Here is a 15,000-nt window from a genome sequence, read left to right on the forward strand (position 1 = left end):
ACAGATGGACAGACAAAATGGCAAAAAACAACATTCCAAAATGTAGATGCCTAAGCGCTGCAACTTAAGCAGAAAAAACATTGAATGGTTTAACAATTCTACTTCGCCAAGTCAAAATGCATTTGTTTTTTTTGTAGTTCCTCCTCATGGTTCACAGGTTGCTGATAAGCAAAAACAACCCCTCCAACACACAACTGATGAACTGTATCAAGTATGGTGAAGATGTATTCAGTTGTTTTCCAGCTCTACCCTGGAAACAATATTATCGTTCATCCAAAGCAATGAGGACCAGCTAGTGTGGGTTGTGGGTGGGCTCTGTGGGTTCTGAGATGACTCAACAGGCCAATCTGGCAGCAGAAGCTGAACTGAGGCTGCTCTTCCTAGCCTGTCTGTGTTGCTCAGCTGCAGCAGTCCTGGTGGCTTCACAGGTTTTGGTGCCTTGCTGGACAGCTGATTGCCACTTGCCTCTGTCCTGTGCTGTCAGTTGCTATCCATTATGGTTAATGCCAAAAGCATTAATATTGAAGCACTTTCTCTGACCTCTTTGGGAGCGTTTGACATGTAATAGTTCACCATATAGTAGTTTCTTTGGGAGCTGGGGGTCTGGCATGCAAACTATGTGTCCTGCCCATTGAAGCTGTGCCTGCATCAAGATGGTGTATATGCTGGGCAGGGAAGCATAGGTGAGGACCTCGGTGTCAGGAAACGTGTCTTGCCACTTTATCAGAAGTTTTCTGAGGCAAGTGGTATGGAAGTGGTTTAGCTTCTTTGTGTGGCGCTGGTATACTGTTCATGTCTCACAGTAGTAAAGTAGTGTGGTGAGAACTACGGCTTGGTACACCTTGATCTTGGTCTCCACTGTGATGCCTCTCCTGTTCCACACATTCTTGTGTAGTCTGCCAAAGGCAACACTCACTTTAGCACATCTGTCATTTTTCTTGTCAACAATGACAACGTTCTGGAAAGGGTACTGCCTAGGTAGGTGAACTTGACCAGTGTTTTCAGTCAGTACCCACTGATGGTGATGTTGGGCTCAGCATAAGGTTTTCCAGGGGCAGGCTTGTGCATCACTTCAGTCTTCTTTGTGCTGATGGTGTGGCCAAATTTGCAGCAGGCCTCTGCAAACAGATCAACACTGCATTGCATCTAAGCATCTGTGGCAATGTTGAGGGCACAGTCATCAGCAAACAAGAATTTGTTGATGGTGTCTGACTTAACTTTGGTTTTTGCTAAAGTTGAAAAGTGAGCTATCGGTATGATGTCTGATGTCAATTCCAGTATTAAAGTCACTGAATGCATCAGACAGCATAGCTGTAAAACATGAGACTGAAGAGTGTGGGAGCCAGTACACAAGCTTGCTTCACTCAATTTGTGACAGGGAATGCAGATGTTTCTCCACTGTCCTGAGCCCTGGCCAGCATGCCATCACATAGTTGTATAATGATGGGAATTGTTAAGAATTTAACGATTCCGATTCCATTAGGATATTGCTTATCGATCCGATTCCTTATCAATTCTCTTATGGATTCTCATTGGGTGAGGGAATAAAAGAGTAAAACAGGTGTGTTTGCATTAGCTGTCTTTTATATTTCCATCATAATAAAAACAGATGACGCCAGCCTGGTTCGGGGGGGGGGGCGTACAGTGAAAGTGAAACTAAAGACGCTATACTAATTCCTCTATTGCCGCATTGGTACTACGTGGAACCGGTTCAACTCGGCTCGGCTTGTCTCCCGTTGTTGTGCACCTCATTTCCTTTCCCTTCTTACCTTCAGAAACTTGTATTTGAGGAGTTACGATGTATGTTGCCCACACTGGAACTGGAACCGGCCTGGCATTCAATTCTGCCGCTACATTCACAAGACACCGCTGTGTATCAAATACGTGACATTCCTGTAAATGATTCACATGCTGTGGACAAATGTTTGAGGATATTGGAGGGATTCCACCCTTTTGAAGACATGGAAGCTTTGACAGTATTCCAAGTAAGTGGACCTGGTGTCATCTTTTTAGACCGTTTCTGCCTCAACGCCATGTTGGCTATGTTCTGACCAAAAATATGCAGCGTACGTGTGACGTCATTGCGCATGCACAACGAAGGCGGAATCGAAAAGCAGAATCATTAAGCAGGCAGGCAAACGATTCCAAGGAATCGAGCTACTGGGAACCGGTTCTCAAAAAAGAACCGGTTCTCAATTCCCATCCCTACTAACGATGGTAATAAACTTATCGAGGCATCCATATTTTGCCATAATTCACCACAGGCCATCTCTGCTGACAGTGTCAAAAGCCTTGGTCAGATTGACTTAGGTTGAGTGGAGGTCAGCATTCTGTTCCTGACTTTCCATCTCAGTAGTCCCGTGTTCTTTATGGAAGGCAGACTGACTTTCAGGTAGGAGTCCCTGCTCAAAGTATATGATGAAGATGGTTCAGGAGAACTCTAGCAACAATCTTACCTGCGGTGGACAGCAGGGAAATTCCATGGTGGTTATCACAGGCTTGGTGGATTCCTTTATTTTTGTACAGATGGATGATGGAAGCATCCTTGAAGTCCTGTGACACTGATTCATGCTCCCCTATAATCTGTACTAATTTGAGAGCTGATCCACCCTCTTTAGAGACTTCAGCTGGGATGGAAATTGAGCCAGGTGTTTTCCCACTGGATAGCAGATGTATGGCTTTCTCATCCAGGGTTGGACCTGCATCAAGTGACACGTTCATTGGGATCTGTTTGCAATGGCTTCGTCGTGGATGGTGGAAGATCTGTTCGGCCCATCTTTCCAATACCTTGTCCTTGTTTGTAATAACTGTTGAGCCATCTGCACTGAGTAGTGGGGATGAGCTTGAGCTGGTAGGGCCGTAGACTTCTTTCAGGCTACTATAGAAGTTTTTCATATCATTCCTGCCTGCAAAGCCTTGGATCTCATCAGCTTTTTTACTGAGCAAGAAATCTTTCATTTGGCGCAAATTAATCTGGAAAGTGCTGCATATGTTTCTCAGTGCGTCTTTCTTTGCTGTTGACTTTTGGTCATCTAGGTAAGCTTTGCAGGTCATCTGCTCCTCCACCTCTCTGACCTTTCTCTTTCCTCTTCTTCTCCTCTATTCACACCCCAGCAAATACGTGTTACTGACTTTCCTTCTTCCCCTGAGTCTCTATGCTTTATTGTCTCACAGGTTTTCCCTGGATCATCTCTGGATCTGCTGCTGTGGTCGTACTCTCCTGCCTTCATTGTCATCTCATTGATCCATATAGTTGTCATAGTGTTTATTATATAGTAACAGATGGTAGAGGTTTCTGTTATTTGTACTAACAGTTGCAGTAGTAGTATATCCACTGTTAATACTTGTATTTGTAGTAGAAGTATTAACAGTTATGGACATTTGTTCTAGCTACTGGTAGTTCTACTAGCACCAGCTGTTCTAGTTTTTAGCAGTTCTAGGTCAGTTTGCTGTGCATCCATTTGCCCCCCCCCCACCCCCCACCCCCATCTCTCTCTCTCTTTTTTTCTCTCCCTTTACTCTTTCTCTTTAGCCACATCTGGTCAAGAAAAATAATCCAATTATAGAACCTTTTATAATGTTACAAAACATTTTACGTCACTAGCAACAGCTAGATGAACTGAAATGAAGCAAAGTCGGCTAATAATGGTACTGTAGATGATTAAGATATGACATATCTGCTAAGGTGTGTGGTTTACTGCTGCTTTATATATGTTTCTATGTGGTTTATATATGTTTCTATATGGTTTATATATGGTTATATATGGTTTATATATGTTTCTATATGGTTTACTGCTTGTTGGCTGGTTTATAAATGTTTCTGTGGTTTATATATGCTTCTATTTCTATGTGATTTATATATGTTTCTATATGGTTTACTGCTGGTTGGCTGGTTTATAAATGTTTCTATGTGGTTTATATATGTTTCTATCTGGTTTACTGCTTGTTGGCTGGTTTATAAATGTTTCTCTGTGGTTTATATATGCTTCTATTTCTATGTGGTTTATATATGTTTCTATAGGGTTTACTGCAAGTTGGCTGGTTTATAAATGTTTCTATCTGATTTATTTATGTTTCTATATGGTTTACTGCTAGTTGGCTGTTTGATATATGTTTCTATGTGGTTTACTGCTGGCTACTTTGTGCATCTCCTCTCATGCTTCATGTATCTCCTCTTTGTGCGCCCCCCATGTATGTATGTGTGTGTGTGTGTGTGTGTGTGTGTGTGTGTGTTTGTGTGCATGTGTGTGTTTTTTAAAAGGGGGGGGGCAAATTCATATCTTGCCTAGGGTGCCAAAATGGCTAGAACCGACAGACTATGATTGTTTGCTTGTTTGATCAGCTCTATATGACGTGAAATTATGATCGTAAATGCAAAAAAAACATCAGCTTTCAGGAGTGCTGCCTTAGAGCACTTTTGTGTCCCCACCAATGTCAGAATCAAACCTACTCCCTTGCCCTAAGAAATACGAGAAAAACCAAAGAAACTTATGCAGGATAAAAAACTAAAGGACCACAATGGTCATAATGGATCTGACTGCCAAACAAACCAATGGTATGTATAATCACAGAAATATTCGCTGTTTAGTTCATTCCATGCTGTAACAGTAGTCAGCGGCACATCAGTTGTTTAGTCATAAGTCAGGGTAACCTAATGCTAATGCTAATGCTAACTGGTCAACAGTCTGACGCTAAACCTAAATCAGAGAACTGGATCTATTCGTGTTGTCGCCGTGAGCAAAACACTGATTTATTCTTTATGTATTGTGATTTCCACCTGAAATGGACTGAACGGACTTGCCTCTTTTTCGGAACCTGTGGCTCATTTGTGCCCTTGTCCATTGTCTACTACTCTTTACAATGGCCCAGATAAGACATTTCACATGTCACATCATAGTAGTAGGAATCTGTCATCATGTGTTCTGTTATTTATTTTTGCATTTTTATTACTTTTCACGTAGGAAAGTGAAAAAGGGACCAGGACCATGGAGTTCCAGACTGATAAAACAGATACAACAGAAAAAAGAGAAGAGTAAATCTGTCATGAACTACTGCAGAAACATGGTTTGGCTCAAGAAAGGTGAAACTGCTCCATCTGTAGACACTAGAAACAACTCATTCTCAGGTAAAGAAAACAACATTTTGTGTGATAATACACTATGAAAACATTAGGAATACTGTATTCCATGCCTCCAGTTAGAACCCCCTAAATCTCCTAAATATTACACACTGGACCTTCGAGCATGAAATGACCACAGACTATATACATATAGCAAACTGTAAAGCCTTTTAGCTGCAGGGGGTGTTTTTTGTATAGTGATTTTCCATATCATAGTTTTTCAAAGAAGTGTTTGTCATTAGCACTTTCACACAGAACATTACACAGTGAAAATACAAATCTATCTATCTATCTATCTATCTATCTATCTATCTATCTATCTATCTATCTATCTATCTATCTATCTATCTATCTATCTATCTATCTATCTATCTATCTATCTATCTATCTATCTATCTATCTATCTATCTATCTCTGTCTGTCTGTCTGTCTGTCTGTGACTAATTACTGACACAATTTTGTATGAAAGTGAAGCACAAAGTGTGGAGCAGAATCTGTAAACAACTAGACTATCAGGAGAGTGAAGAGTTTCTGTAATGTGAATGTCACATGGATTGTTAGAGCTGATAATGTTACAACGCCGCACAATGTTACAAAAAAAATTTTTTTAAACTCCTAATGGTATAACTGGTCAATAATGTTACAAAATGCTGAGCGCATAATGTAACAACATTTTGCCCATAATTTTATAACTTAAAACATTTCGTCTCAGCTATTACATAATAAAGTGGGTAAAAAAAAATCTTTGTGTAATGTAATAATTCTATAACATTATACAGTGACTCAATAATTTAGTAATTACAAATGTAATCATTCCACTTTAGTGTATAGTAAGTTCAAGAAAAGTCACTTTTTATGTAATTCCAAACTTGACAGGCCATGCCTACTTAAGTTTTTATGGGAAGTCTGGGCATCACTGCTTAGACTGTTGTCTCCGTGACCCAGCGGAAGAAAATGGATGGAATAATGAATGGATGGATGGATGGATACTGCTGTTGAAATAAATTACAAGTTGTTTATAATTTTCACACATCTGTTCCACATTTTTTTTTTTTTTCCACCTATTCAAATAATCGTTTAATTGAATTGAAAAAAGCTATCTATCAACCAACTTCACCTTTTCCTTAACATAAATTAAACAGGGTTAGTGGTGTCCAAGATGAGTAAATTTTTGGAGCCAGCCTCAAGTGGACATTCAAGGAACTGCAGGTGTGACACTTTACCTTTGGCCATAATGAGTTATCATTTAAGGGGGGAAAATAATGTGATATCAAAAATATTGGAAAATGGCAATGAATACTGTATTTTCTACTCTACAAATTTTTTTGAGGAGTGGTTAAAGAGTTCAGCCATGGGTTGTCCAGGTATATGTGGATATGAATGTGTGTGTGAATAAATCATTGGGAGGTAGAGGGAGGACAGACAGAGATTGCTCAGCTTATTTTCCTCCTCGTTAAGTCTCACTCCTACCATCACCCTCCATCAACCTCACACACAGACACACAGTGGCACAGGCACATACTGTCTTCCATCAGCCTCGTCTCGCATTAGTTCTCGCCCATTCCATTTCTCCTTCAGGACACTTCCCTGAAGCACCACCAAGACCCCTGAGATGAAGGGAAGTGAAGTGGACACTCATCAGTTTTCATCAAAAAAACTTTAAATGGAGACCTCCCTCACACATGTATACTGACACACACAATGTAGGGAAATGCAGATTTACATTGGAAAATTCAGATAAAGGCTTGGATGCACATCAGTAAGAATCAACACATGTAGATAGATACAGTAGTTCATGACGTGTTTACATTAAGATATAAAGTTAGACACATTCAGCCTCAAAGTCACTTCTAGAGGTATTGGTCAAACTAACGCTGACAGAGCTGATCAGACAAAATGAAAAGAGTTGACAATAATTGAATGACCTCTCAGGTAACCAGGCTGTCACCTTTGGCCCTACTACTGTGTTATATTAACACACACATCCACTTCCTCCATCACATACACATACAGTGTCAGTGTTTTAGCTCCTTTAACTTACAATCACTTCAACTCTTGTTACATAGCTTCTGCACAGGTATTTACGCAGTTGTTTCATTGTGGGTACATTGAGTTTTTAGGCTCATATCAAATGAAATGTACATGTTTTTAACTTCTGATCATTCTGCCCTGCAACACACTAAAAAAAAATTAGGACAGAGACACCACTGAGTTATATCATCTTTCCTTTTTATGCCACTTTTAAATGATTTCTGACCTGAGGACACCAGTTGTTTGAACTCTTACAGGTGTATTTTTTGTTCATTCTTGATGTTCACAAGATTTGAGTTGCTCAACAGTCCAGTGGTGGTTGCTGTCTGATAACCCTCTGATGTCCACACATTGAGTCTGTTTACATGACCATACAAATCCAATAAGTGGGTGCAATCAGATAATTGTAATAATCAGGTCTGACACATTTACATGTGCTTATGAAATACGATAATCATATATTTAGATGTTTAGATGCCCTGGTCCATTATCAGATTTCTTTTGCAGTTCGTACATACATAGTGATGGAAGAATCAAACTTCCTGTTACTGTCTTCAGCTCACGTTTGACTACGTAACAAATGTTTTCTAAAATTCTTTACACATGTGCAGATGAAAAAGAATGAAATAAATCAGATTAATCTGTATGCATGAAGACATTGGAGTATTGAGGAGAACTCCAGGTGTTTTAATCTGATTTCTCACAATAAGATCTGGCAACAGGTCTCATGTTAACCCTTACACTTCCATGTGCAAAATGCTTTTATTTTGCACAATTCAAATTAGCGTTGTTCACTGAAGCATGAAAACTGACCCAGGACACTGGTGTCAATCAAGGGAGAATTACATGGTCAATAAACACATATGACCAAATTTTCAAAATATCTTCGCATTTTGGTTTTTTGTTGTATTTTGTGAGTCTACTTTTTTCTGATACACCCTGTATAAATAAAATTTGATTGATTGATTGATTGATTGATTGATTTACCCCCAGGATAGGGAGAAAACTGCTTTCACCACTCCACTTAGCCCATTCGAGTTTGAACGCATGTGTGCTATGTGTGCTACAGCCCCTTCCTCTTGCAGATAAGACTCTCCCCTTTTTCCTTGTCCCTTAGTTTTAGCTTCCCTTATTTTAGCCTTTTAGCACCTTTTTACCAGCCCCTGGGTCTCAGAGATTACTTTTGTTATGATTTGGCACCAGTGGTGTAGTCCAGGGTATACAGCCGTATACAGCGTATACTTATTTATTTTTCAGTCAGTATTGCGTATATCCACTTCTAAGGGTGTATTCACACCTGCCTTGTTTGGTCTGTTTAAAACGGACCAGAGTTCGTTTGCTCCCTTGGTTCAGACCTTTTGGGCTGGTGTGAATAAAAACCACCGAACTCTGTTCCGGACCAAACAAGTGAACCAAGACCCAGTTGAAGAGGTGGTCTCGGTGCGGTTCCATACGAACCCTGGTGCGGTTCGTTTGAGGTGTGAAAGCAGACCGGACCCGATCCGACACAGTTGGGTTTTTTTGTACCTAACGAGCTCCCGTCGTGCGTCAAGCATTATGGACAACAGAGTTTTACCAGAGAAGCGCTCAGAGTGAGGACAGGCTACGGAGCTGAAAATGAGCCCTGGTCAAACATGGAGCTCGGAGGTGACACGCTGCCTTTTGGACATCTGGGCAGATGTGCATATAACACAGCTGCTAAAAAGGACACAAAAACTCCGACGTTTTCAGCTTGTTCAGCGCGAGAATGATTAGGATGACGGTTAGATTTGTCTGTTGTGCTTGAAATAAAAAATAATAAACGACTTCATCAGCCCCAGCAAACTTTACCTGCGTTAAGGAATTCTGTCCCTGGCTAAACTCAACGGTGATACAGGATAGATACACATAGGTAAGCAGTACGGAGCACTAATGCTTTTGGAGAACAGTCTTTTCATATACGTACTAGCAGAATTCACACTTCAGACCTGTTACGTCTTGTGTGAATCAGACCAGCAGTCACAACATGATGTGCACACATGAGCGCTGTCCTCCATAGCCGTCTTGCCCTGTGTCTTCGTCATTGAGAAATGAATTCTACAATACTGTAAACCTGACGTTGCATCAGACGCTCTTGCTGCTCAAACACTTGTGCAGACGTCTGTATCTGTAAAAACCGCTACGTCGATAACAAAAACAGCACGCAAAATTTCCATGATTCTCTCCTTTCACTTTGGACTGAGCGTTTTAATGGACACTGCTCATTTCTGTCCAATGGATGAACGACCTCAGCACACGTGGTTTTGCTTACAGGTTTTGGTCCACTTACAAAAATGTACAGTGTGAATACGAACCGCACCAAATTAAAAAAAAAAAAAAAAAATTGGTCCGGACCAAAGCAAGTGAACTATCAGACTTTCCTGGTGTGAATACACCCTAAATCCCCCTGATGCACACCATTCAGTAGTATCTGTGAGCCAAATTGTCCATGTTTTCCTCAAGGATGGTGAAGCCATGGCCCGCCCTATTCTGCCTCTAATTGGCAAGTATTCTGTATCTTCACTGATTAGATTGGTTAACTTTAGGCATGAGGAGTAATGGGCCAATCAGAGACAGAGTAGGGCGGGTCATGCCGAGGAAAATATTGCTAATTTAACGCTGCCACTTCTGGAACCTGATTGGACACCTCAGGTGCCAGTGCCACCCAAGATGGTTGACAGGTCACTGTATGTCTTGTTGAGAGATGCGTGATTATTGGACATGCAAACAAGAAAGACAGAATAAACATCTTTCAAATGAGTGAGGCATATTGAGAGAACCTACTTTCATGGAATACATAATTATTAGGTAAGTTTTACAGTGGTTTCCAAATGAGTCACTGTTTTAAACTACTGGCAATATGATTGCACATTTAAAGGAGAAGAGATTTTGTCACCAATAGTTAAACTATGCGAATAGGCTAACGTTATGAAAGGCTAATGTTGTCCTGTGTTCGCCTCATGTTGAATACATTTACATTCATGCAGGTTGCTTGTGTGACCAGTAATACCTACAGACTGGTCCTGATCAAGTCCTGATCATTTTATATTAGTGAGCAAATACTACTGATGGATTTTTAGGTAAACTAAAGTAGAATACTAAACTAGTAAACATGTCACTATTTCTAAAATGGCATTTTTCTGGACTACTTTAAAAAAAAAAAGGGGGGGGGGCAAAAACTGAGAGTATACCCACTTCTCCAGAGACCACTACGCCACTGTTTGGCGCTATATAAATACAATTTGACTGATTGATTGATCTAGCAGTGACCTTTCACAACATTATGGACTGAAGTGTGTGAAGTATGTGACAGATTTGACTTATAATTTTCTCATTAAGTTTGGCACAAATTATGGAGCCACACTCCCTCCTTGTGGTCATGGTCCTGATCCTTTAATTGCTCATTTAATTCCACCTTATGACCACATAATTCTAATTACACACATTATATTTGTTGCACACTTATTATGCATATTTCTTTAATTATCATATTGATAATATATTGACAATAGTGTTTTAATATGTGTGTGTGTACACACAAATATATATATATATATATATATATATATATATATATATATATATATATATATATATATATACACACACTCACACACACATATATATATATATATACACACACACACACACACACATATATATATATATATATATACACAGTATATTCATTCATTCATTATCTGAACCCACTTTGTCCTCACTAGGGTCACTGGGGTCGCTGGAGCCTATCCCAGCTACTTATGGGTGAAGGCGGGGTACATCCTGGACATGTATGGACAGTATTCTGATTCTGAGGTTACCTGTTCACCTGCTGGTTGTGGAATCTGTCACTTGTATGTTGCAAGTGTATATTTGTCAGTCCGATTTTGTCTCTGTACCAACTTCCCTTTAAATGTCATGCAGATATGTTTATGTCAATAAAAGAAATCACAGATATTAGTTTTTAGTACATTTTAGGTTTCTACATACTTTTTCCAGTGTATTCTCCCTCTTGTTTCTCATTCAAATCCACACAACCCAAAAAATTTTGATCTTTTTTGCTCAGACTTTCAATGAATGGCCTGCCACTGTTCAACCAACACAAACCAGGCTCCATAAAGTTCAGCACAGAGACAGCCTTGATTTGTCATTATTTATAGGCTGAGTAAAGCCACTCTCTAAAAGTAATTAGACTTTAGAAACAAAGAGAAAGGCAGAGAGAGAAAAAGAGAGAGAGACGATACATGTTTCCAGTCTCAGCCGCAGCCTGCTGAGAATTGAATTAACCCTTTCCAATTTGCTGCTTATAAAGATAAAGTGGACCTGAAGAAAAGGCAAAAGGGAGCACCGTGAGATCCACAAGTGAAGGTGGGTGCTGCTGTTTGCTATTTATACGACAATCATACTGTATTCTGAGGGAAATGTAAGTTGCACACATATATCTACAATACTTGGAAGGCCTCTGTGAGAATCACTGATTCCATCCATCATCAAGGCATATTGATACATTTGATTTTAGATGGTGATTTGTGGCCATTTGTCAGGATTCAGTGGTCACCTCGGGGGGAGCTGACAACCAGAGACTATCTGTGGTTAATGAGGACGACAGGTCACCTTGAGCTGAGTGATGTACCAAATAAACAAACCCCAATCTTATGTAAGCTATCTATTTACCTATTGTTCTCAGTAGGTCAGCTTTTATTATACAACCCCAAATCAGAAAAGCTTAAATATGTGGAAAATAACAATGAAAGCAATAACATTTGGTTGACTTAATTTCATTTGTAAAAATGCATCCATTCTTCAGAGTCAGGCTTGAACAAATTTAAGAAAAAGATAGAACAGCAATTTAGGATGAATAATGAATTAAAAATAATGAAATTACAATGTGGTTTGAACCATGTCTGTAATCATGATTTAGTCCAAAAGAAGCATCTAGGAAAGGTCTAGTTCTGGAGGAGAAACTCGAGAAATGTCACAAATTTGTGGAAAAAAAAAAAAATAATAATAATGCTCCTCAAAAAAAAAAGATGGGAAGGGAATTGAATATTACGTCCTCAATGGTGAAGAACAAAATGAAGATGCTGACGGAAACTGGATTTATTTTAGTGTGTAAGGGGCCATAGTTCAAGCTGTTCAGGCATGTTACCGCAACCTGTCAGTCACAATGTCGCGGAACTGTCCAAAAAAAATCTGTTTTATTTACATAAACCCTAAAAACCCAACTCAACAGACGAGCGACCTGATATACACACTTGTAGATCCAAATCTGACACAAAATCAAATCTTTACTAGGTGATGGAGCAATAATTTAGGGATGAACCACCAACAAAACCAAACGAATGAGGCTGGACATGGAACATTACTCGTTTTGACTCTTTTATTATTTTTAGAGACTCGACATGAGTCAGGGCTTTATGGAGTTCCATCTAGTGGCCTTCATTGGTATTATAACTTCAAGCTACTTCTGCATTGGCTTCGTTTTGGAGCTCAGGTGGAGCCCCTTGGTGATACACCATTATTGCTTAAAAATATATTGAGATTTGCAGTGACAAATGCTGCTGTCAGGATGACAGTTTCTTCAAGAATGTCCATGTATATTTCTACACATTCCAAAGAACTGGCTGAGGAAGATGAGGGTGACGGTCCTGGACTGGCCTGATGCAGTCACCACGTGACCCCAATGGACAATGTGTGAACTTCAAGAAACACAAAATGCTTCAACGAAGATCCCATCTTGTTGCACACCTTCAGACTTGTTTTCAGATACAGTGGGCCAAAATGACACCAAAAGCACCTCATCACCTGCTGTCTTCAGTCTCTGAACATCTTTTAAGTGTTATGAAAAGAAATGCCACCAATACAAATGTCATGTCTCGTCAGATTTGTTAATTATGTTAATGTTTAGTGTTTCATGTCTCGTCTTTGGTCTTCAGTGTTTTGTCTTTGTTTGATATATCACTTTATGTTAAGTTAGAGTCGTTTACATTTGGTACTGTCTTGCACTTCCTGTTTTATTTTGTACACATCTCTTCCCTCTTGTTTCAGACCCTGACTTCCTTCCTTTGTGTGTTTTCCGGCCAGTGTGACTGTTAGCCCCACCCCTGATTGTCCTGCCTCCCTTTGTCTTCTGCCAGTTCATCTGGTTCTGTCATGGTGTTTCATGTCAAGCTGCCTACCAGGTTTTTCCATGTTTGTCAGTTTTATGTTTCAAGTTTTTCTGTAAGGAGTTTTTCATAGAGGTTTGTTTGTAGTTATTTATATCCTCCTAATGAGCACTTTTTGTTAATCACTTTTTTACTATTAAAATACTTTTGTTAAAATCTTAAGTTTTTGTGAGTTGTGCATTTGAGTCCTCCATTTCATATGTCAAGGAGTTCTAACAACAAAGTGGTAAATTCTTCATTGTGACACCTGCACTTGGATTATGTTGAATGAATCAAAATTGACATAAAGTAAAATAGCAAATTTCATTAGCAGTAAATAATGAGTAATAATAATTAAAGCTGTACCTACTGATGTGGCATTTCTCACAGCACTTAGTAAAAGCTTGAACATGAACAACCTGCCTCCCTCCAAAGCCCCGCCCGCTTCCCAAGTCATCAGAAATCGACTCATGGTCAGAGCCCTGTAGTGGCACTATTTGATGCAGGAGGTACCCCTTCCGTGTCGAAATCCCACACGGAGGGCAGCCTAATAGAGCTGCATGTAAATCCCTCAGTGTCGTTGAGCTCTGACACTTTCCTCTTACCTGATAAGCATGGTGGAAGTGGAGGTGGACGTCCGGTCCACTGCGGCGTGTCCACGGACCCCTCCCTCAGTAATCAGACACATCATCCACCTGCTGCGGCTCCTGTTTCATCAGTAGACCCTGAATTTAAGGGTCTGGTCTGTCTTCAGCTGATGAGGTGCCCAGACGGGCGTGCACACTGTGAACGTTCGGCCTCCGCGAATTTTCCGTGGACATTTGAAGTTTCATAGTCCATACATTTATCATCCTACATAATCCTACATTGTGTGACTCCAAGTACATGTATGTGTATGAGTCCTGTGGTCATAAAAGCTGAACTTTGTGCAGACCTGTCTGTTCAGTCCAGTACACCATACTTCCAGACTTTTATCTCCATCCTTCATTCATCAGACTCCTGTTTGTTCTCCTTAGTTGCTGTTTCTGTTGATAAATCCGTTTTTTCCTCCCACATGTGCATTTCAGTTCTATCCATTCACATCCGTAGACGCTTATTAGATCTGTGGTCAGTGACAGGAGGAGCAGCACGAGTGAAGCGTCAGATTCAGAGGTACGCATATCGGATACGGAGACAGCAATGATGGGTCAGATGCTGGACAGCTGTAATGGATGATTGACAGGAGGCTCAGCCAAGTTTGGCCAATTATTTCATTCGGACCAAATAAAATGATTGGTCAGACTTTTATCAGAAATATATGAGAATTAAACATTTTTGAGTTTCAAAACCTGGTGGATTTCTTTTACATTTTAGTTTGACACATGCTTATTAGGAGCATTTTAAGATGACAAAAGAAAAGTGAAAAAATGCCACATCATACGGTATAGCTTTAATAATAAGTGAGGCAGTAAATAATGTCAGACTATTCCAGATCATTATTTAATCTTTATTGGTAAAGATCATTTACTAATCTCTACTTTCAGTTATAATTTAGCATTAGGTCCCAAGTTGGGATTTTTTGGTGTATAATTGAAAAGACTAACACACATTCTCAACCAATGCATTAAATGACAGAGCAAAACATGAACATTTTTACAGGTGTTTTAGCACACGGAGACCAAGTGTCTGCGGAGTCATTTCTTTTTC

The 15,000-nt window shown here is 39.8% G+C and overlaps 1 protein-coding gene across 3 annotated transcripts in view; it reads right to left on the reverse strand.

Moving 5' to 3' along the window:
* The window catches only part of ctxn1 (cortexin 1), a 46,320-nt gene that overhangs the window by 7,107 nt on the left and 24,213 nt on the right, over positions 1 to 15,000 (reverse strand). Inside the window, exon 1 of one of the 3 annotated variants that reach the window (XM_030132135.1) lies at positions 6,642 to 6,734. The exons of the other annotated variants lie outside the window; for them this stretch is intronic. The gene's annotated coding sequence lies outside the window, so the exon portion shown is untranslated. Of the gene's footprint in view, positions 1 to 6,641; positions 6,735 to 15,000 lie in introns of those variants that run through there. 3 annotated transcript variants of the gene reach the window in all.

The sequence above is a fragment of the Sphaeramia orbicularis genome, chromosome 4, assembly GCF_902148855.1.
Source record: "Sphaeramia orbicularis chromosome 4, fSphaOr1.1, whole genome shotgun sequence".
NCBI lineage: Eukaryota > Metazoa > Chordata > Actinopteri > Kurtiformes > Apogonidae > Sphaeramia > Sphaeramia orbicularis.